Source organism: Syngnathus floridae, chromosome 17 (assembly GCF_059516105.1).
Source record: "Syngnathus floridae isolate MCC-2025c chromosome 17, RoL_Sflo_1.0, whole genome shotgun sequence".
In the NCBI taxonomy this organism is placed as follows: Eukaryota; Metazoa; Chordata; class Actinopteri; order Syngnathiformes; family Syngnathidae; genus Syngnathus; species Syngnathus floridae.
Window position 1 is genome coordinate 4,062,501 of NC_142429.1, and position 20,000 is coordinate 4,082,500.

General features: G+C 46.0%; 16 non-coding genes and 9 pseudogenes across 16 annotated transcripts; all 25 read left to right on the forward strand.

Moving 5' to 3' along the window:
• Positions 1 to 395: 395 nt before the first annotated feature.
• Positions 396 to 514, forward strand: LOC148383643 (5S ribosomal RNA). Its single transcript, XR_015853603.1, has one exon. It is a non-coding gene; the product is annotated as a 5S ribosomal RNA (ribosomal RNA).
• Positions 515 to 982: 468 nt separating this feature from the next.
• LOC148383644 (5S ribosomal RNA) lies at positions 983 to 1,101 on the forward strand. The gene has a single exon (XR_015853769.1). It is a non-coding gene; the product is annotated as a 5S ribosomal RNA (ribosomal RNA).
• Positions 1,102 to 2,197: 1,096 nt separating this feature from the next.
• LOC148383645 (5S ribosomal RNA) lies at positions 2,198 to 2,316 on the forward strand. The gene has a single exon (XR_015853859.1). It is a non-coding gene; the product is annotated as a 5S ribosomal RNA (ribosomal RNA).
• A 471-nt stretch (positions 2,317 to 2,787) lies between these two features.
• On the forward strand, positions 2,788 to 2,896 carry LOC148383646 (5S ribosomal RNA; annotated as a pseudogene).
• Positions 2,897 to 3,366: 470 nt separating this feature from the next.
• Positions 3,367 to 3,475, forward strand: LOC148383647 (5S ribosomal RNA; annotated as a pseudogene).
• Positions 3,476 to 3,945: 470 nt separating this feature from the next.
• LOC148383648 (5S ribosomal RNA) lies at positions 3,946 to 4,064 on the forward strand. The gene has a single exon (XR_015853698.1). It is a non-coding gene; the product is annotated as a 5S ribosomal RNA (ribosomal RNA).
• A 470-nt stretch (positions 4,065 to 4,534) lies between these two features.
• LOC148383649 (5S ribosomal RNA) lies at positions 4,535 to 4,653 on the forward strand. The gene has a single exon (XR_015853662.1). It is a non-coding gene; the product is annotated as a 5S ribosomal RNA (ribosomal RNA).
• A 470-nt stretch (positions 4,654 to 5,123) lies between these two features.
• LOC148383650 (5S ribosomal RNA) lies at positions 5,124 to 5,242 on the forward strand. Its single transcript, XR_015853787.1, has one exon. It is a non-coding gene; the product is annotated as a 5S ribosomal RNA (ribosomal RNA).
• Positions 5,243 to 5,712: 470 nt separating this feature from the next.
• On the forward strand, positions 5,713 to 5,831 carry LOC148383651 (5S ribosomal RNA). Its single transcript, XR_015853789.1, has one exon. It is a non-coding gene; the product is annotated as a 5S ribosomal RNA (ribosomal RNA).
• A 470-nt stretch (positions 5,832 to 6,301) lies between these two features.
• Positions 6,302 to 6,420, forward strand: LOC148383652 (5S ribosomal RNA; annotated as a pseudogene).
• A 470-nt stretch (positions 6,421 to 6,890) lies between these two features.
• Positions 6,891 to 7,009, forward strand: LOC148383653 (5S ribosomal RNA; annotated as a pseudogene).
• A 1,837-nt stretch (positions 7,010 to 8,846) lies between these two features.
• On the forward strand, positions 8,847 to 8,965 carry LOC148383654 (5S ribosomal RNA). The gene has a single exon (XR_015853780.1). It is a non-coding gene; the product is annotated as a 5S ribosomal RNA (ribosomal RNA).
• A 470-nt stretch (positions 8,966 to 9,435) lies between these two features.
• Positions 9,436 to 9,554, forward strand: LOC148383655 (5S ribosomal RNA). The gene has a single exon (XR_015853649.1). It is a non-coding gene; the product is annotated as a 5S ribosomal RNA (ribosomal RNA).
• Positions 9,555 to 10,024: 470 nt separating this feature from the next.
• LOC148383656 (5S ribosomal RNA) lies at positions 10,025 to 10,143 on the forward strand. The gene has a single exon (XR_015853702.1). It is a non-coding gene; the product is annotated as a 5S ribosomal RNA (ribosomal RNA).
• Positions 10,144 to 14,000: 3,857 nt separating this feature from the next.
• Positions 14,001 to 14,119, forward strand: LOC148383657 (5S ribosomal RNA; annotated as a pseudogene).
• A 470-nt stretch (positions 14,120 to 14,589) lies between these two features.
• LOC148383658 (5S ribosomal RNA) lies at positions 14,590 to 14,708 on the forward strand. Its single transcript, XR_015853826.1, has one exon. It is a non-coding gene; the product is annotated as a 5S ribosomal RNA (ribosomal RNA).
• Positions 14,709 to 15,178: 470 nt separating this feature from the next.
• LOC148383659 (5S ribosomal RNA) lies at positions 15,179 to 15,297 on the forward strand (annotated as a pseudogene).
• A 467-nt stretch (positions 15,298 to 15,764) lies between these two features.
• LOC148383660 (5S ribosomal RNA) lies at positions 15,765 to 15,873 on the forward strand (annotated as a pseudogene).
• A 470-nt stretch (positions 15,874 to 16,343) lies between these two features.
• On the forward strand, positions 16,344 to 16,462 carry LOC148383661 (5S ribosomal RNA). Its single transcript, XR_015853794.1, has one exon. It is a non-coding gene; the product is annotated as a 5S ribosomal RNA (ribosomal RNA).
• Positions 16,463 to 16,933: 471 nt separating this feature from the next.
• On the forward strand, positions 16,934 to 17,052 carry LOC148383662 (5S ribosomal RNA; annotated as a pseudogene).
• Positions 17,053 to 17,522: 470 nt separating this feature from the next.
• LOC148383663 (5S ribosomal RNA) lies at positions 17,523 to 17,631 on the forward strand (annotated as a pseudogene).
• Positions 17,632 to 18,101: 470 nt separating this feature from the next.
• Positions 18,102 to 18,220, forward strand: LOC148383664 (5S ribosomal RNA). Its single transcript, XR_015853660.1, has one exon. It is a non-coding gene; the product is annotated as a 5S ribosomal RNA (ribosomal RNA).
• A 470-nt stretch (positions 18,221 to 18,690) lies between these two features.
• On the forward strand, positions 18,691 to 18,809 carry LOC148383665 (5S ribosomal RNA). The gene has a single exon (XR_015853605.1). It is a non-coding gene; the product is annotated as a 5S ribosomal RNA (ribosomal RNA).
• A 468-nt stretch (positions 18,810 to 19,277) lies between these two features.
• On the forward strand, positions 19,278 to 19,396 carry LOC148383666 (5S ribosomal RNA). Its single transcript, XR_015853770.1, has one exon. It is a non-coding gene; the product is annotated as a 5S ribosomal RNA (ribosomal RNA).
• A 471-nt stretch (positions 19,397 to 19,867) lies between these two features.
• LOC148383667 (5S ribosomal RNA) lies at positions 19,868 to 19,986 on the forward strand. The gene has a single exon (XR_015853668.1). It is a non-coding gene; the product is annotated as a 5S ribosomal RNA (ribosomal RNA).
• Positions 19,987 to 20,000: the final 14 nt, after the last annotated feature.

Genomic DNA, 20,000 nt, shown 5'->3' on the forward strand with positions numbered 1-20,000 from the left:
ACTGCAAGCCGAGTTTTAACTCTGACCTTTAAACTATAACCCGAGTTTCAAACCTATATTGTGTGGTGTCATCCATAGCATTGTAGTTCACGTCTTTAACCGCTAGAGAGCAGACTATGTACAGTGAATAAAGAGGCTGGCTCCATGCGAACTCAAAGCAGCAGTCTTTATTTGTAAAAGAACCCAAAACAGCACATTGCGCTTCCATGTAGGGTTTTTCCACTTTTCATGACATTTACTTTGATACAGCAAAATGCAGGTCGCAATGGCAAATTCGTGCTACCACATGAAAAGCTGTCAGTAACTTTTCATTAAAGCCATGTATCCATGATACGCCGGCTTGGTTTTCAGGTGCGATTGTGACTATAAATTCCAACATTTCGAGACCTACAATGGCTTACGGCCATACTACCCTGAGAACGCCCGATCTCGTACGATCTCGGAAGCTAAGCACGGTTGGGCCTGGTTAGTACTTGGATGGGAGACCGCCTGGGAATACCAGGTGCTGTAAGCTTATTTCTTCTTCTTCCACTTCAATTGTTAAATCAAAGTTTTACAACACAATTTTTACCACGTATGGCATTCGGAAACTGCAAGCCGAGTTTTAACTCTGACCTTTAAACTATAACCCGAGTTTCAAACCTATATTGTGTGGTGTCATCCATAGCATTGTAGTTCACGTCTTTAACCGCTAGAGAGCAGACTATGTACAGTGAATAAAGAGGCTGGCTCCATGCGAACTCAAAGCAGCAGTCATTATTTGTAAAAGAACCCAAAACAGCACATTGCGCTTTGCTGTAGGGTTTTTCCACTTTTCATGACATTTACTTTGATACAGCAAAATGCAGGTCGCAATGGCAAATTCGTGCTACCACATAAAAAGCTGTCAGTAACTTTTCATTAAAGCCATGTATCCATGATACATGATTGGTTTTCAGGTGCGATTGTGTCTATAAATTGCAACATTTCGAGACCTACAATGGCTTACGGCCATACTACCCTGAGAACGCCCGATCTCGTCCGATCTCGGACGCTAAGCACGGTCGGGCCTTGTTAGTACTTGGATGGGAGACCGCCTGGGAATACCAGGTGCTGTAAGCTTTTTTTCTTCTTCTTCCACTTCAATTGTTAAAGCAGAATTTCACAACACAATTTTTACCACGTATGGCATTCGGAAACTGCAAGCCGAGTTTTAACTCTGACCTTTAAACTATAACCCGAGTTTCAAACCTATATTGTGTGGTGTCATCCATAGCATTGTAGTTCACGTCTTTAACCGCTAGAGAGCAGACTATGTACAGTGAATAAAGAGGCTGGCTCCATGCGAACTCAAAGCAGCAGTCTTTATTTGTAAAAGAACCCAAAACAGCACATTGCGCTTTGCTGTAGGGTTTTTCCACTTTTCATGACATTTACTTTGAAAATGTGGTATATGGTTTTTGCTGCTTCGCTGGTCTTCAAAAAACACTCGGTGATCGGTGGCTGTTTCCCGACGAATGAGCACTTCAGGGACCACGGCTGATTGGGAAAAGATTTTATTCGACTGATGCCAGAGTGAAGTCTTTCCAAAAAGTTGAGTGGCCCAAGGCATGGATGTAAAAAACCCTCCCCCCCCCAAAAGGGGGAGCGAGCGAGAGCGAGCGAACCCGCGCTAGGGCGAGCCCTGGGACCAACGAACGACCCCTGCTCGAACCAACCCCCCCTCTTGTCAGGCCCGTAGCTTTTATACCTGACAAGAAGCTGATGTCACGGCTTGGGGTAACAGCTGTAGTTTTCAATCTACTAGTTTACTTCAGTCCTAAAAAGGAGATCTTGACCAGCGCTGTTGGTGATGGACAACAACAGCCACTTTCCACTTGCACACATTGCTGAAACTGAATTCTCCCTGGTCACGGACAACTGGCCCTTCTATCTTCTACCAAGTACTTATACATTACTGAAACTAAAGCTTCTCTGTACAGCAAATATAGTTTGATAGTCTTACTGCTACTATTGGATCATCTAATGCAACATACAGATACGCCTAAAGTTCAAAATTCACTTCAATACAGCAAAATGCAGGTCGCAATGGCAAATTCGTGCTACCACATAAAAAGCTGTCAGTAACTTTTCATTAAAGCCATGTATCCATGATACGCCGGCTTGGTTTTCAGGTGCGATTGTGTCTATAAATTGCAACATTTCGAGACCTACAATGGCTTACGGCCATACTACCCTGAGAACGCCCGATCTCGTCTGATCTCGGAAGCTAAGCACGGTCGGGCCTGGTTAGTACTTGGATGGGAGACCGCCTGGGAATACCAGGTGCTGTAAGCTTTTTTTCTTCTTCTTCCACTTCAATTGTTAAAGCAAAAGTTTACAACACAATTTTTACCACGTATGGCATTCGGAAACTGCAAGCCGAGTTTTAACTCTGACCTTTAAACTATAACCCGAGTTTCAAACCTATATTGTGTGGTGTCATCCATAGCATTGTAGTTCACGTCTTTAACCGCTAGAGAGCAGACTATGTACAGTGAATAAAGAGGCTGGCTCCATGCGAACTCAAAGCAGCAGTCTTTATTTGTAAAAGAACCCAAAACAGCACATTGCGCTTTGCTGTAGGGTTTTTCCACTTTTCATGACATTTACTTTGATACAGCAAAATGCAGGTCGCAATGGCAAATTCGTGCTACCACATGAAAAGCTGTCAGTAACTTTTCATTAAAGCCATGTATCCATGATACGCCGGCTTGGTTTTCAGGTGCGATTGTGACTATAAATTCCAACATTTCGAGACCTACAATGGCTTACGGCCATACTACCCTGAGAACGCCCGATCTCGGAAGCTAAGCACGGTCGGGCCTGGTTCGTACTTGGATGGGAGACCGCCTGGGAATACCAGGTGCTGTAAGCTTTTTTCTTCTTCTTCCACTTCAATTGTTAAAGCAAAAGTTTACAACACAATTTTTACCACGTATGGCATTCGGAAACTGCAAGCCGAGTTTTAACTCTGACCTTTAAACTATAACCCGAGTTTCAAACCTATATTGTGTGGTGTCATCCATAGCATTGTAGTTCACGTCTTTAACCGCTAGAGAGCAGACTATGTATAGTGAATAAAGAGGCTGGCTCCATGCGAACTCAAAGCAGCAGTCTTTATTTGTAAAAGAACCCAAAACAGCACATTGCGCTTTGCTGTAGGGTTTATCCACTTTTCATGACATTTACTTTGATACAGCAAAATGCAGGTCGCAATGGCAAATTCGTGCTACCACATAAAAAGCTGTCAGTATCTTTTCATTAAAGCCATGTATCCATGATACGCCGGCTTGGTTTTCAGGTGCGATTGTGTCTATAAATTGCAACATTTCGAGACCTACAATGGCTTACGGCCATACTACCCTGAGAACGCCCGATCTCGGAAGCTAAGCACGGTCGGGCCTGGTTCGTACTTGGATGGGAGACCGCCTGGGAATACCAGGTGCTGTAAGCTTTTTTCTTCTTCTTCCACTTCAATTGTTAAAGCAAAATTTTACAACACAATTTTTACCACGTATGGCATTCGGAAACTGCAAGCCGAGTTTTAACTCTGACCTTTAAACTATAACCCGAGTTTCAAACCTATATTGTGTGGTGTCATCCATAGCATTGTAGTTCACGTCTTTAACCGCTAGAAAGCAGACTATGTACAGTGAATAAAGAGGCTGGCTCCATGCGAACTCAAAGCAGCAGTCTTTATTTGTAAAAGAACCCAAAACAGCACATTGCGCTTTGCTGTAGGGTTTTTCCACTTTTCATGACATTTACTTTGATACAGCAAAATGCAGGTCGCAATGGCAAACTCATGCTACCAAATAAAAAGCTGTCAGTAACTTTTCATTAAAGCCATGTATCCATGATACGCCGGCTTGGTTTACAGGTGCGATTGTGTCTATAAATTGCAACATTTCAAGACCTACAATGGCTTATGGCCATACTACCCTGAGAACGCCCGATCTCGTCCGATCTCGGAAGCTAAGCACAGTCGGGCCTGGTTAGTACTTGGATGGGAGACCGCCTGGGAATACCAGGTGCTGTAAGCTTATTTCTTCTTCTTCCACTTCAATTGTTAAATCAAAGTTTTACAACACAATTTTTACCACGTATGGCATTCGGAAACTGCAAGCCGAGTTTTAACTCTGACCTTTAAACTATAACCCGAGTTTCAAACCTATATTGTGTGGTGTCATCCATAGCATTGTAGTTCACGTCTTTAACCGCTAGAGAGCAGACTATGTACAGTGAATAAAGAGGCTGGCTCCATGCGAACTCAAAGCAGCAGTCTTTATTTGTAAAAGAACCCAAAACAGCACATTGCGCTTTGCTGTAGGGTTTTTCCACTTTTCATGACATTTACTTTGATACAGCAAAATGCAGGTCGCAATGGCATATTCGTGCTACCACATAAAAAGCTGTCAGTAACTTTTCATTAAAGCCATGTATCCATGATACGCCGGCTTGGTTTTCAGGTGCGATTGTGTCTATAAATTGCAACATTTCGAGACCTACAATGGCTTACGGCCATACTACCCTGAGAATGCCCGATCTCGTCCGATCTCGGAAGGTAAGCACGGTCGGGCCTGGTTAGTACTTGGATGGGAGACCGCCTGGGAATACCAGGTGCTGTAAGCTTTTTTCTTCTTCTTCCACTTCAATTGTTAAAGCAAAATTTTACAACACAATTTTTACCACGTATGGCATTCGGAAACTGTAAGCCGAGTTTTAACTCTGACCTTTAAACTATAACCCGAGTTTCAAACCTATATTGTGTTGTGTCATCCATAGCATTGTAGTTCACGTCTTTAACCGCTAGAGAGCAGACTATGTACAGGGAATAAAGAGGCTGGCTCCATGCGAACTCAAAGCAGCAGTCTTTATTTGTAAAAGAACCCAAAACAGCACATTGTGCTTCCATGTAGGGTTTTTCCACTTTTCATGACATTTACTTTGATACAGCAAAATGCAGGTCGCAATGGCAAATTCGTGCTACCACATAAAAGGCTGCCAGTAACTTTTCATTAAAGCCATGTATCCATGATACGCCGGCTTGGTTTTCAGGTGCGATTGTGTCTATAAATTGCAACATTTCGAGACCTACAATGGCTTACGGCCATACTACCCTGAGAACGCCCGATCTCGTCCGATCTCGGAACCTAAGCACGGTCGGGCCTGGTTAGTACTTTGATGGGAGACTGCCTGGGAATACCAGGTGCTGTAAGCTTATTTCTTCTTCTTCCACTTCAATTGTTAAAGCAAAATTTTACAACACAATTTTTACCACGTATGGCATTCGGAAACTGCAAGCCGAGTTTTAACTCTGACCTTTAAACTATAACCCGAGTTTCAAACCTATATTGTGTGGTGTCATCCATAGCATTGTAGTTCACGTCTTTAACCGCTAGAGAGCAGACTATGTACAGTGAATAAAGAGGCTGGCTCCATGCGAACTCAAAGCAGCAGTCTTTATTTGTAAAAGAACCCAAAACAGCACATTGCGCTTCCCTGTAGGGTTTTTCCACTTTTCATGACATTTACTTTGATACAGCAAAAGGCAGGTCGCAATGGCAAATTCATGCTACCACATAAAAAGCTGTCAGTAACTTTTCATTAAAGCCATGTATCCATGATACGCCGGCTTGGTTTACAGGTGCGATTGTGTCTATAAATTGCAACATTTCGAGACCTACAATGGCTTACGGCCATACTACCCTGAGAACGCCCGATCTCGTCCGATTTCGGAAGCTAAGCACGGTCGGGCCTGGTTAGTACTTGGATGGGAGACCGCCTGGGAATACCAGGTGCTATAAGCTTATTTCTTCTTCTTCCACTTCAATTGTTAAAGCAAAATTTTACAACACAATTTTTACCACGTATGGCATTCGGAAACTGCAAGCCGAGTTTTAACTCTGACCTTTAAACTATAACCCGAGTTTCAAACCTATATTGTGTGGTGTCATCCATAGCATTTTAGTTCACGTCTTTAACCGCTAGAGAGCAGACTATGTATAGTGAATAAAGAGGCTGGCTCCATGCGAACTCAAAGCAGCAGTCTTTATTTGTAAAAGAACCCAAAACAGCACATTGCGCTTTGCTGTAGGGTTTTTCCACTTTTCATGACATTTACTTTGATACAGCAAAATGCAGGTCGCAATGGCAAATTCGTGCTACCACATAAAAAGCTGTCAGTAACTTTTCATTAAAGCCATGTATCCATGATACGCCGGCTTGGTTTACAGGTGCGATTGTGTCTATAAATTGCAACATTTCGAGACCTACAATGGCTTACGGCCATACTACCCTGAGAACGCCCGTTTTCGTCCGATCTCGGAAGCTAAGCCGGGTCGGGCCTGGTTAGTACTTGGATGCGAGACCGCCTGGGAATACCAGGTGCTGTAAGCTTTTTTCTTCTTCTTCCACTTCAATTGTTAAAGCAAAACTTTACAACACAATTTTTACCACGTATGGCATTCGGAAACTGCAAGCCGAGTTTCAACTCTGACCTTTAAACTATAACCCGAGTTTCAAACCTATATTGTGTGGTGTCATCCATAGCATTGTAGTTCACGTCTGTTACCGCTAGAGAGCAGACTATGTACAGTGAATAAAGAGGCTGGCTCCATGCGAACTCAAAGCAGCAGTCTTTATTTGTAAAAGAACCCAAAACAGCACATTGCGCTTCCCTGTAGGGTTTTTCCACTTTTCATGACATTTACTTTGATACAGCAAAATGCAGGTCGCAATGGCAAATTTGTGCTACCACATAAAAAGCTGTCAGTAACTTTTCATTAAAGCCATGTTTCCATGATACGGCGGCTTGATTTACAGGTGCGATTGTGTCTATAAATTGCAATATTTCGAGACCTACAATGGCTTACGGCCATACTACCCTGAGAAAGCTCGATCTCGTCCGATCTCGGAAGCTAAGCACTGTCGGGCCTGGTTAGTACTTGGATGGGAGACCGCCTGGGAATACCAGGTGCTGAAAGCTTATTTCTTCTTCTTCCACTTCAATTGTTAAAGCAAAATTTTACAACACAATTTTTACCACGTATGGCATTCGGAAACTGCAAGCCGAGTTTTAACTCTGACCTTTAAACTATAACCCGAGTTTCAAACCTATATTGCGTGGTGTCATCCATAGCATTGTAATTCACGTCTTTAACCGCTAGAGAGCAGACTATGTACAGCAGGGGTCACCAACACAGTGCCCGCGGGCACCAGGTCGCCCGTGAGGACCGCATGAGTCGCCCGCAGAACTGTTCTAAAATTAGCTCAAAATAGCGGCACTTGTCAGTGAGCTGCATCTATTCATTTTACAGTCAAACCTCGGCTTTCAAACGTCCCGGTTCTCGAAATAATTGGAATTCGAACCAAAAAAATTCGAGATATTTTTGCTTCGGTTGTCAAACAAAATTCGGAGGTCGAACCTCGCGAGATGAGCCGGGAAGACCCGAGAAAACCCGACCGCGCGGCCTGGATGCCGACTGAGTCCGTTGTTATTGTATTTTCGTTACTTTGAGGATTGTATTAACCCCTAATCATGCCTCCAAAGAAAGCAAGTGGAAGCAGTAAAGCCATCCTAAAACAAAAAGACGCTCTTAAAGCAATGCTACAGTGGGCGCCCGGCGTGCGGCGGTTGCGCGATCGGACCAAATTAAGAGCCCTGCGCAATGAGTTCCACTTAAATTTTGGAAAGTACATCAGGACTTTAAAAATATCTAGTAAATTTTAGCGACGGCTCTGTCACAATAATGCGACCAACGCGGTGCAGTTGCGCGGTCGGCGACGCGCTACGGTTGCGCGTTCGGCGGTGCGCTGCGGTTGCGCGATCGGACCAAATTAAGCTCCCTGCGCCCTGAGGTCCACTTAAAAATTTTAAAGTACATCAGGACTTTAGAAATATTTTCTAAATTATAGCGACCTCTCTGTGACAATAATGCGACCAGGGCGGGGCAGTTGCGCGGTCGGCGACGCGCTACTGTTGCGCTTCGGCGGTGCGCTGCAGTTGCGCGATTGGACAAAATTAAGCTCCCTGCACACTTAGGTCCACTTAAATTTGGGGAAGTACATTAGGACTTTAAAAATATTTTCTAAATTTCAGCGACGGCTCTGTCACAATAATGCGACCTGCGCGGTGGGCGACGCGCGACGGTTGCGCGTTCGGCGGTGCGCTGCAGTTTCGCGATCCGACAAATATGCGCAAATGAAAAACTGCTTAAAAAAGGCGGGTTTTTTTTGTCTTGAAACGGATTTTAAAAAAAAAAAAAATTATTTGTAATGGGAAAACCAGATTCGGAATTCGACCAATTCGCTTCTCGAACCGCCTTCTGGAACGGATTGTGGTCAAAAACCAAGGTTTGACTGTATTTTTGCTATTCTTGTTAAAATCACACTTACATGTGAACTGGAAATGACAATAATAACACATAGTAAAAGCCAAATTAAGCAAATTGGCTATTTCAGAATTGTGTGTCAAACTGGTAGCCCTTTGCCTTAATCAGTACCCAGGAAGTAGCTCTCGGATTAAGAAAGGTTGGTGACCCATGATGTACAGTGAATAAAGAGGCTGGCTCCATGCGAACTCAAAGCAGCAGTCTTTATTTGTAAAAGAACCCAAAACAGCACATTGCGCTTTGCTGTAGGGTTTTTCCACTTTTCATGACATTTACTTTGATACAGCAAAATGCAGGTCGCAATGGCAAATTCGTGCTACCACATAAAAAGCTGTCAGTAACTTTTCATTAAAGCCATGTATCCATGATACGCCGGCTTGGTTTTCAGGTGCGATTGTGTCTATAAATTGCAACTTTTCGAGACCTACAATGGCTTACGGCCATACTACCCTGAGAACGCCCGATCTCGCTCGATCTCGGAAGCCAAGCGCGGTCGGGCCTGGTTAGTACTTGGATGGGAGACCGCCTGGGAATACCAGGTGCTGTAAGCTTATTTCTTCTTCTTCCACTTCAATTGTTAAAGCAAAATTTTACAACACAATTTTTACCACGTATGGCATTCGGAAACTGCAAGCCGAGTTTTAACTCTGACCTTTAAACTATAACTCGAGTTTCAAACCTATATTGTGTGGTGTCATCCATAGCATTGTAGTTCACGTCTTTAACCGCTAGAGAGAAGACTATGTACAGTGAATAAAGAAGCTGGCTCCATGCGAACTCAAAGCAGCAGTCTTTATTTGTAAAAGAACCCAAAACAGCACATTGCGCTTTGCTGTAGGGTTTTTCCACTTTTCATGACATTTACTTTGATACAGCAAAATGCAGGTCGCAATGGCAAATTCGTGCTACCACATAAAAAGCTGTCAGTAACTTTTCATTAAAGCCATGTATCCATGATACGCCGGCTTGGTTTTCAGGTGCGATTGTGTCTATAAATTGCAACATTTCGAGACCCACAGCGGCTTACGGCCATACTACCCTGAGAACGCCCGATCTCGTCCGATCTCAGAAGCTAAGCACGGTCAGGCCTGGTTAGTACTTGGATGGGAGACCGCCTGGGAATACCAGGTGCTGTAAGCTTATTTCTTCTTCTTCCACTTCAATTGTTAAAGCAAAATTTTACAACACAATTTTTACCACGTATGGCATTCGGAAACTGCAAGCCGAGTTTTAACTCTGACCTTTAAACTATAACCCGAGTTTCAAACCTATATTGTGTGGTGTCATCCATAGCATTGTAGTTCACGTCTTTAACCGCTAGAGAGCAGACTATGTACAGTGAATAAAGAGGCTGGCTCCATGCGAACTCAAAGCAGCAGTCTTTATTTGTAAAAGAACCCAAAACAGCACATTGCGCTTTGCTGTAGGGTTTTTCCACTTTTCATGACATTTACTTTGATACAGCAAAATGCAGGTCGCAATGGCAAATTCGTGCTACCACATAAAAAGCTGTCAGTAACTTTTCATTAAAGCCATGTATCCATGATACGCCGGCTTGGTTTTCAGGTGCGATTGTGTCTATAAATTGCAACATTTCGAGACCTACAATGGCTTACAGCCATACTACCCTGAGAACGCCCGATCTCGTCCGATCTCGGAAGTTAAGCACGGTCGGGCCTGGTTAGTACTTGGATGGGAGACCGCCTGGGAATACCACGTGCTGTAAGCTTATTTCTTCTTCTTCCACTTCTATTGTTAAAGCAAAATTTTACAACACAATTTTTACCACGTATGGCATTCGGAAACTGCAAGCCGAGTTTTAACTCCGACCTTTAAACTATAACCCGAGTTTCAAACCTATATTGTGTGGTTTCATCCATAGCATTGTAGTTCACGTCTTTAGAACCGCTAGAGAGCAGACTATGTACGGTGAATAAAGAGGCTGGCTCCATGCGAACTCAAAGCAGCAGTCTTTATTTGTAAAAGAACCCAAAACAGCACATTGCGCTTTGCTGTAGGGTTTTTCCACTTTTCATGACATTTACTTTGATACAGCAAAATGCAGGTCGCAATGGCAAATTCGTGCTACCCCTCCGCGAGTCGTCACCTTATCGTGGTGGAGGGGTTTGCGTGCCAGATGATCCTAGGAGCCATGTTGTCGGGGGCTTCATGCCCCTGGTAGGGTCACCCATGGCAAACGGGTCCTAGGTGAGGGGTCAGACAAAGCACGGCTCACCCAAGCCCCTTATGATGAACAACATAAATGGACTTTGTTTTCCCTCGCCCGGACGCGGGTCACCGGGGCCTCCCTCTGGAGCCAGGCCTGGAGGCGGGGCTCGAAGGCGAGCGTCTGGTGGCCGGGCCTTCGCCCATGGGGCCCGGCCGGGCATAGCCCGAAATGGAAACGTGGGTCCCCCTTCCCATGGGCTCACCACCTGTGGGAGGGGCCGAAGGGGTCGGGTGCAATGTGAGCTGGGCGGCAGCCAAAGGCAGGGACCTTGGCGGTCTGATCCCCGGCTGCAGAAGCTGGCTCTTGGGACATGGAATGTCACCTCTCTGGCTGGAAAGGAGCCCGAGCTGGTGTGCGAGGCAGAAAGATTCCAACTAGATATAGTCGGACTAGCCTCCACACACAGTTTGGGTTCCGGTACAAGCCCTCTCGAGAGGGGCTGGACTCTCTTCCACTCTGGAGTTGCCCACGGTGAGAGGCGTCGAGCAGGTGTGGGTATACTTATTGCCCCCCGGCTGGGCGCCTGCACATTGGGGTTCACCCCGGTGAACGAGAGGGTAGCCTCCCTCCGCCTTCGGGTGGGGGGACGGGTCCTGACTGTTGTTTGTGTCTATGCACCAAACAGCAGCTCAGAGTACCCACCCTTCTTGGGGTCCCTGGAGGAAGTGCTGGAGAGCGCTCCTTCTGGGGACTCTATCGTTCTACTGGGTGACTTCAATGCTCACGTGGGCAATGACAGTGAGACCTGGAAGGGCGTGATTGGGAGGAACGGCCCCCCTGATCTGAACCCGAGCGGTGTTCTATTGTTGGACTTCTGTGCTCGACACGGATTTTCAATAATGAACACCATGTTCAAGCATAAGGGTGTCCATGTGTGCACTTGGCATCACTTGGCATCAGGACACCCTAGGCCACAGTTCGATGATCGACTTTGTAGTCGTGTCATCGGATTTGCGGCCGCAGGTTTTGGACACTCGGGTGAAGAGAGGGGCGGAGCTGTCAACTGATCACCACCTGGTGGTGGGTTGGCTCCGATGGTGGGGGAAGATGCCGGTCCGACCTGGCAGACCCAAACGCTCTGTGAGGGTCTGCTGGGAACGTCTGGCAGAATCTCCTGTCAGGAAGAGCTTCAACTCCCACCTCCGGCAGAGCTTTTCCCACGTCCCGGGGGAGGCGGGGGACATTGAGTCTGAGTGGACCATGTTCCGCGCCTCCATTGTTGAGGCGGCCGACCGGAGCTGTGGCCGTAAGGTCGTTGGTGCCTGTCGTGGCGGCAATCCCCGAACCCGCTGGTGGACACCGGCGGTAAGGGATGCCGTCAAGCTGAAGAAGGAGTCCTATCGGGCCGTTTTGGCCTGCGGGACTCCGGAGGCAGCTGACAGGTACCGGATGGCCAAGCGGAACGCGGCTTCGGCGGTTGCTGAGGCAAAAACCCGGGCGTGGGAGGAGTTCGGTGAGGCCATGGAGAATGACTTTCGGACGGCTTCGAGGAAATTCTGGTCCACCATCCGGCGTCTCAGGAGGGGGAAGCAGTGCAACGTCAACACTGTTTACAGTGGGGATGGCGTGCTGCTGACCTCGACTCGGGACGTCGTGAGTCGGTGGGGAGAGTACTTCGAAGACCTCCTCAATTCCACCTACACGCCTTCCATTGAGGAAGCAGGGCCTGGAGACTCTGAGGCGGATTCTCCAATCTCTGGGGTCGAAGTCACTGAGGTAGTCAAAAAACTCCTCGGTGGCAAGGCCCCGGGGGTGGATGAGATCCGCCCGGAGTTCTTAAAGGCTCTGGATGTTGTGGGGCTGTCATGGCTGACACGCCTCTACAACGTTGCGTGGACATCGGGGACAGTGCCTCTGGATTGGCAGACTGGGGTGGTGGTTCCCCTCTTTAAGAAGGGGGACCGGAGGGGGTGTTCCAATTACAGGGGAATCACACTCCTCAGCCTCCCTGGTAAGGTCTATTCAGGGGTGCTGGAGAGGAGGGTCCGTCGGGAGGTCGAACCTCGGATTCAGGAGGAGCAGTGTGGCTTTCGTCCTGGCCGTGGAACAGTGGACCAGCTCTACACCCTCGGCAGGATCCTCGAGGGTGCATGGGAGTTCGCCCAACCAGTCCACATGTGTTTTGTGGACTTGGAGAAGGCGTTCGACCGTGTCCCTCGGGAGGTTCTCTGGAGGGTGCTTCGGGAGTACGGGGTGCCGAGCCAACTGATAAGGGCGGTTCGGTCCCTGTATCACCGATGCCAGAGTCTGGTCCGCATTTCCGGCAGTAAGACGGATTCGTTCCCAGTGAGGGTTGGACTCCGCCAAGGCTGCCCTTTGTCACCGATTCTGTTCATAATTTTTATGGACAGAATTTCTAGGCGCAGCCGAGGCGTTGAGGGGGTCCGGTTTGGGGACCTCAGCATCGCATCTCTGCTTTTTGCAGATGACGTGGTGCTGTTGGCTTCTTCAGGCCGTGATCTCCAGCTCTCGCTGGAACGATTCGCAGCCGAGTGTGAAGCGGTCGGGATGAGGGTCAGCACCTCCAAATCCGAGTCCATGGTCCTCGATCGGAAAAGGGTGGAATGCCCTCTCCGGATCGGGGATGAGATCCTGCCCCAAGTGGAGGAGTTCAAGTATCTTGGAGTCTTGTTCACGAGTGAGGGGAGGATGGAGCGTGAGATCGACAGGCGGATCGGTGCAGCGTCGGCAGTAATGCGGACCCTGTACCGGTCCGTTGTGGTGAAGAGAGAGCTGAGCCAAAAGGCAAAGCTCTCAATTTACCGGTCGATTTACGCTCCTACCCTCACCTATGGTCACGAGCTATGGGTCGTGACCGAAAGAACGAGATCTCGGATACAAGCGGCCGAAATGAGTTTTCTCCGCAGGATGTCCGGGCTCTCCCTTAGAGATAGGGTGAGAAGCTCGGCCATCCGGGAGAGACTCCGAGTAGAGTCGCTACTCCTCCACGTTGAGAGGAGCCAGATGAGGTGGCTCGGGCATCTTATCAGGATGCCTCCTGGACGCCTCCCTGGGGAGGTGTTCCGGGCATGTCCCACCGGTAGGAGACCCCGGGGACGACCCAGGACGCGCTGGAGAGACTATGTCTCTCAGCTGGCCTGGGAACGCCTTGGGATCCCCCGGGATGAGCTGGATGAAGTGGCTGGGGAGAGGGAAGTCTGGGAGTCCCTCCTAAAGCTGCTGCCCCCGCGACCCGACCCCGGATAAGCGGAAGAAGATGGATGGATGGATGGATGGATGCTACCACATAAAAAGCTGTCAGTAACTTTTCATTAAAGCCATGTATCCATGATACGCCGGCTTGGTTTTCAGGTGCGATTGTGTCTATAAATTGCAACATTTCGAGACCTACAATGGCTTACGGCCATACTACCCTGAGAACGCCTGATCTCGTCCGATCTCGGAAGCTAAGAACAGTCGGGCCTGGTTAGTACTTGGATGGGAGACCGCCTGGGAATACCAGGTGCTGTAAGCTTATTTCTTCTTCTTCCAATTCAATTGTTAAAGCAAAATTTTACAACACAATTTTTACCACGTATGGCATTCGGAAACTGCAAGCCGAGTTTTAACTCTGACCTTTAAACTATAACCCGAGTTTCAAACCTATATTGTGTGGTGCCATCCATAGCATTGTAGTTCACGTCTTTAACCGCTAGAAAGCAGACTATGTACGGTGAATAAAGAGGCTGGCTCCATGCGAACTCAAAGCAGCAGTCTTTATTTGTAAAAGAACCCAAAACAGCACATTGCGCTTTGCTGTAGGGTTTTTCCACTTTTCATGACATTTACTTTGATACAGCAAAATGCAGGTCGCAATGGCAAATTCCTGCTACCACATAAAAAGCTGTCAGTAACTTTTCATTAAAGCCATGTATCCATGATACGCCGGCTTGGTTTTCAGGTGCGATTGTGTCTATAAATTGCAACATTTCGAGACCTACAATGGCTTACGGCCATACTACCCTGAGAACGCCCGATCTCGTTCGATCTCGGAAGCTAAGCACGGTCGGGCCTGGTTAGTACTTGGATGGGAGACCGCCTGGGAATACCAGGTGCTGTAAGCTTTTTTCTTCTTCTTCCACTTCAATTGTTAAAGCAAAATTTTACAACACAATTTTTACCACGTATGGCATTCGGAAACTGCAAGCCGAGTTTTAACTCTGACCTTTAAACTATAACCCGAGTTTCAAACCTATATTGTGTGGTGTCATCCATAGCATTGTAGTTCACGTCTTTAACCGCTAGAGAGCAGACTATGTACAGTGAATAAAGAGGCTGGCTCCATGCGAACTCAAAGCAGCAGTCTTTATTTGTAAAAGAACCTAAAACAGCACATTGCGCTTTGCTGTAGGGTTTTTCCACTTTTCATGACATTTACTTTGATACAGCAAAATGCAGGTCGCAATGGCAAATTCGTGCTACCACATAAAAAGCTGTCAGTAACTTTTCATTAAAGCCATGTATCCATGATACGCCGGCTTGGTTTACAGGTGCGATTGTGTCTATAAATTGCAACATTTCAGGACCTATAATGGCTTACGGCCAAACTACCCTGAGAACGCCTGATCTCGTCTGATCTCGGAAGCTAAGCACGGTCGGGCCTGTTTAGTACTTGGATGGGAGACCGCCTGGGAATACCAGGTGCTGTAAGCTTATTTCTTCTTCTTCCACTTCAATTGTTAAAGCAAAATTTTACAACACAATTTTTACCACGTATGGCATTCGGAAACTGCAAGCCGAGTTTTAACTCTGACCTTTAAACTATAACCCGAGTTTCAAACCTATATTGTGTGGTGTCATCCATAGCATTGTAGTTCGCGTCTTTAACCGCTAGAGAGCAGACTATGTACAGTGAATAAAGAAGCTGGCTCCATGCGAACTCAAAGCAGCAGTCTTTATTTGTAAAAGAACCCAAAACAGCACATTGCGCTTCCCTGTAGGGTTTTTCCACTTTTCATGACATTTACTTTGATACAGCAAAATGCAGGTCGCAATGGCAAATTTGTGCTTCCACATAAAAAGCTGTCAGTAACTTTTCATTAAAGCCATGTTTCCATATGGCGGCTTGGTTTACAGGTGCGATTGTGTCTATAAATCTCAACTTTTCGAGACCCACATTGGCTTACGGCCATACTACCCTGAGAACGACCGACCTCGGAAGCTAAGCAGGATCGGGCCTGGTTAGTACTTGGATGGGAGACCGCCTGGGAATACCAGGTGCTGTAAGCTTTTTTCTTCTTCTTCCACTTCAATTGTTAAAGCAAAATTTTACAACACAATTTTTACCACGTATGGCATTCGGAAACTGCAAGCCGAGTTTTAACTCTGACCTTTAAACTATAACCCGAGTTTCAAACCTATATTGTGTGGTGTCATCCATAGCATTGTAGTTCACGTCTTTAACAGCTAGAGAGCAGACTATGTACAGTGAATAAAGAGGCTGGCTCCATGCGAACTCAAAGCAGCAGTCTTTATTTGTAAAAGAACCCAAAACAGCACATTGCGCTTCCATATAGGGTTTTTCCACTTTTCATGACATTTACTTTGATACAGCAAAATGCAGGTCGCAATGGCAAATTCGTGCTACCACATAAAAAGCTGTCAGTAACTTTTCATTAAAGCCATGTATCCATGATACGCCGGCTTGGTTTTCAGGTGAGATTGTGTCTATAAATTGCAACATTTCGAGACCTACAATGGCTTACGGCCATACTATCCTGAGAACGCCTGATCTCGTCCGATCTCGGACGCTAAGCACGGTCGGGCCTGGTTAGTACTTGGCTGGGAGACCGCCTGGGAATACCAGGTGCTGTAAGCTTTTTTTCTTCTTCTTCCACTTCAATTGTTAAAGCAAAATTTTACAACACAATTTTTACCATGTATGGCATTCGGAAACTGCAAGCCGAGTTTTAACTCTGACCTTTAAACTATAACCCGAGTTTCAAACCTATATTGTGTGGTGTCATCCATAGCATTGTAGTTCACGTCTTTAACCGCTAGAGAGCAGACTATGTACAGTGAATAAAGAGGCTGGCTCCATGCGAACTCAAAGCAGCAGTCTTTATTTGTAAAAGAACCCAAAACAGTACATTGCGCTTTGCTGTAGGGTTTTTCCACTTTTCATGACATTTACTTTGATACATCAAAATGCAGGTCGCAATGGCAAATTCGTGCTACCACATAAAAAGCTGTCAGTAACTTTTCATTAAAGCCATGTATCCATGATACGCCGGCTTGGTTTTCAGGTGCGATTGTGTCTATAAATTGCAACATTTCGAGACCTACAATGGCCTACGGCCATACTACCCTGAGAACGCCCGACCTCGTCCGATCTCGGAAGCTAAGCACGGTCGGGCTTGGTTAGTACTTGGATGGGAGACCGCCTGGGAATACCAGGTGCTGTAAGCTCTTTTCTTCTTCTTCCACTTCAATTGTTAAAGCAAAAGTTTACAACACAATTTTTACCACGTATGGCATTCGGAAACTGCAAGCCGAGTTTTAACTCTGACCTTTAAACTATAACCCGAGTTTCAAACCTATATTGTGTGGTGTCATCCACAGCATTGTAGTTCACGTCTTTAACCGCTAGAGAGCAGACTATGTACAGTGAATAAAGAGGCTGGCTCCATGCGAACTCAAAGCAGCAGTCTTTATTTGTAAAAGAACCCAAAACAGCACATTGCGCTTTGCTGTAGGGTTTATCCACTTTTCATGACATTTACTTTGATACAGCAAAATGCAGGTCGCAATGGCAAATTCGTGCTACCACATAAAAAGCTGTCAGTAACTTTTCATTAAAGCCATGTATCCATGATACGCCGGCTTGGTTTTCAGGTGCGATTGTGTCTATAAATTGCAACATTTCGAGACCTACAATGGCTTACGGCCATACTACCCTGAGAACGCCCGATCTCGGAAGCTAAGCACGGTCGGGCCTGGTTCGTACTTGGATGGGAGACCGCCTGGGAATACCAGGTGCTGTAAGCTTTTTTCTTCTTCTTCCACTTCAATTGTTAAAGCAAAAGTTTACAACACAATTTTTACCACGTATGGCATTCGGAAACTTCAAGCCGAGTTTTAACTCTGACCTTTAAACTATAACCCGAGTTTCAAACCTATATTGTGTGGTGTCATCCATAGCATTGTAGTTCACGTCTTTAACCGCTAGAGAGCAGACTATGTACAGTGAATAAAGAGGCTGGCTCCATGCGAACTCAAAGCAGCAGTCTTTATTTGTAAAAGAACCCAAAACAGCACATTGCGCTTTGCTGTAGGGTTTATCCACTTTTCATGACATTTACTTTGATACAGCAAAATGCAGGTCGCAATGGCAAATTCGTGCTACCACATAAAAAGCTGTCAGTAACTTTTCATTAAAGCCATGTATCCATGATACGCCGGCTTGGTTTTCAGGTGCGATTGTGTCTATAAATTGCAACATTTCGAGACCTGCAATGGCTTACGGCCATACTACCCTGAGAACGCCCGATCTCGTCCGATCTCGGAAGCTAAGCACAGTCGGGCCTGGTTAGTACTTGGATGGGAGACCGCCTGGGAATACCAGGTGCTGTAAGCTTTTTTCTTCTTCTTCCACTTCAATTGTTAAAGCAAAATTTTACAACACAATTTTTACCACGTATGGCATTCGGAAACGGCAAGCCGAGTTTTAACTCTGACCTTTAAACTATAACCCGAGTTTCAAACCTATATTGTGTGGTGTCATCCATAGCATTGTAGTTCACGTCTTTAACCGCTAGAGAGCAGACTATGTACAGTGAATAAAGTGGCTGGCTCCATGCGAACTCAAAGCAGCAGTCTTTATTTGTAAAATAACCCAAAACAGCACATTGCGCTTTGCTGTAGGGTTTTTCCACTTTTCATGACATTTACTTTGATACAGCAAAATGCAGGTCGCAATGGCAAATTCGTGCTACCACATGAAAAGCTGTCAGTAACTTTTCATTAAAGCCATGTATCCATGATACGCCGGCTTGGTTTTCAGGTGCGATTGTGACTATAAATTCCAACATTTCGAGACCTACAATGGCTTACGGCCATACTACCCTGAGAACGCCCGATCTCGTACGATCTCGGAAGCTAAGCACGGTTGGGCCTGGTTAGTACTTGGATGGGAGACCGCCTGGGAATACCAGGTGCTGTAAGCTTATTTCTTCTTCTTCCACTTCAATTGTTAAATCAAAGTTTTACAACACAATTTTTACCACGTATGGCATTCGGAAACTGCAAGCCGAGTTTTAACTCTGACCTTTAAACTATAACCCGAGTTTCAAACCTATATTGTGTGGTGTCATCCATAGCATTGTAGTTCACGTCTTTAACCGCTAGAGAGCAGACTATGTACAGTGAATAAAGAGGCTGGCTCCATGCGAACTCAAAGCAGCAGTCATTATTTGTAAAAGAACCCAAAACAGCACATTGCGCTTTGCTGTAGGGTTTTTCCACTTTTCATGACATTTACTTTGATACAGCAAAATGCAGGTCGCAATGGCAAATTCGTGCTACCACATAAAAAGCTGTCAGTAACTTTTCATTAAAGCCATGTATCCATGATACATGATTGGTTTTCAGGTGCGATTGTGTCTATAAATTGCAACATTTCGAGACCTACAATGGCTTACGGCCATACTACCCTGAGAACGCCCGATCTCGTCCGATCTCGGACGCTAAGCACGGTCGGGCCTTGTTAGTACTTGGATGGGAGACCGCCTGGGAATACCAGGTGCTGTAAGCTTTTTTTCTTCTTCTTCCACTTCAATTGTTAAAGCAAAATTTTACAACACAATTTTTACCACGTATGGCATTCGGAAACTGCAAGCCGAGTTTTAACTCTGACCTTTAAACTATAACCCGAGTTTCAAACCTATATTGTGTGGTGTCATCCATAGCATTGTAGTTCACGTCTTTAACCGCTAGAGAGCAGACTATGTACAGTGAATAAAGAGGCTGGCTCCATGCGAACTCAAAGCAGCAGTCTTTATTTGTAAAAGAACCCAAAACAGCACATTGCGCTTTGCTGTAGGGTTTTTCCACTTTTCATGACATTTACTTTGATACAGCAAAATGCAGGTCGCAATGGCAAATTCGTGCTACCACATAAAAAGCTGTCAGTAACTTTTCATTAAAGCCATGTATCCATGATACGCCGGCTTGGTTTTCAGGTGCGATTGTGTCTATAAATTGCAACATTTCGAGACCTACAATGGCCTACGGCCATACTACCCTGAGAACGCCCGATCTCGTCCGATCTCGGAAGCTAAGCACGGTCGGGCCTGGTTAGTACTTGGATGGGAGACCGCCTGGGAATACCAGGTGCTGTAAGCTTTTTTCTTCTTCTT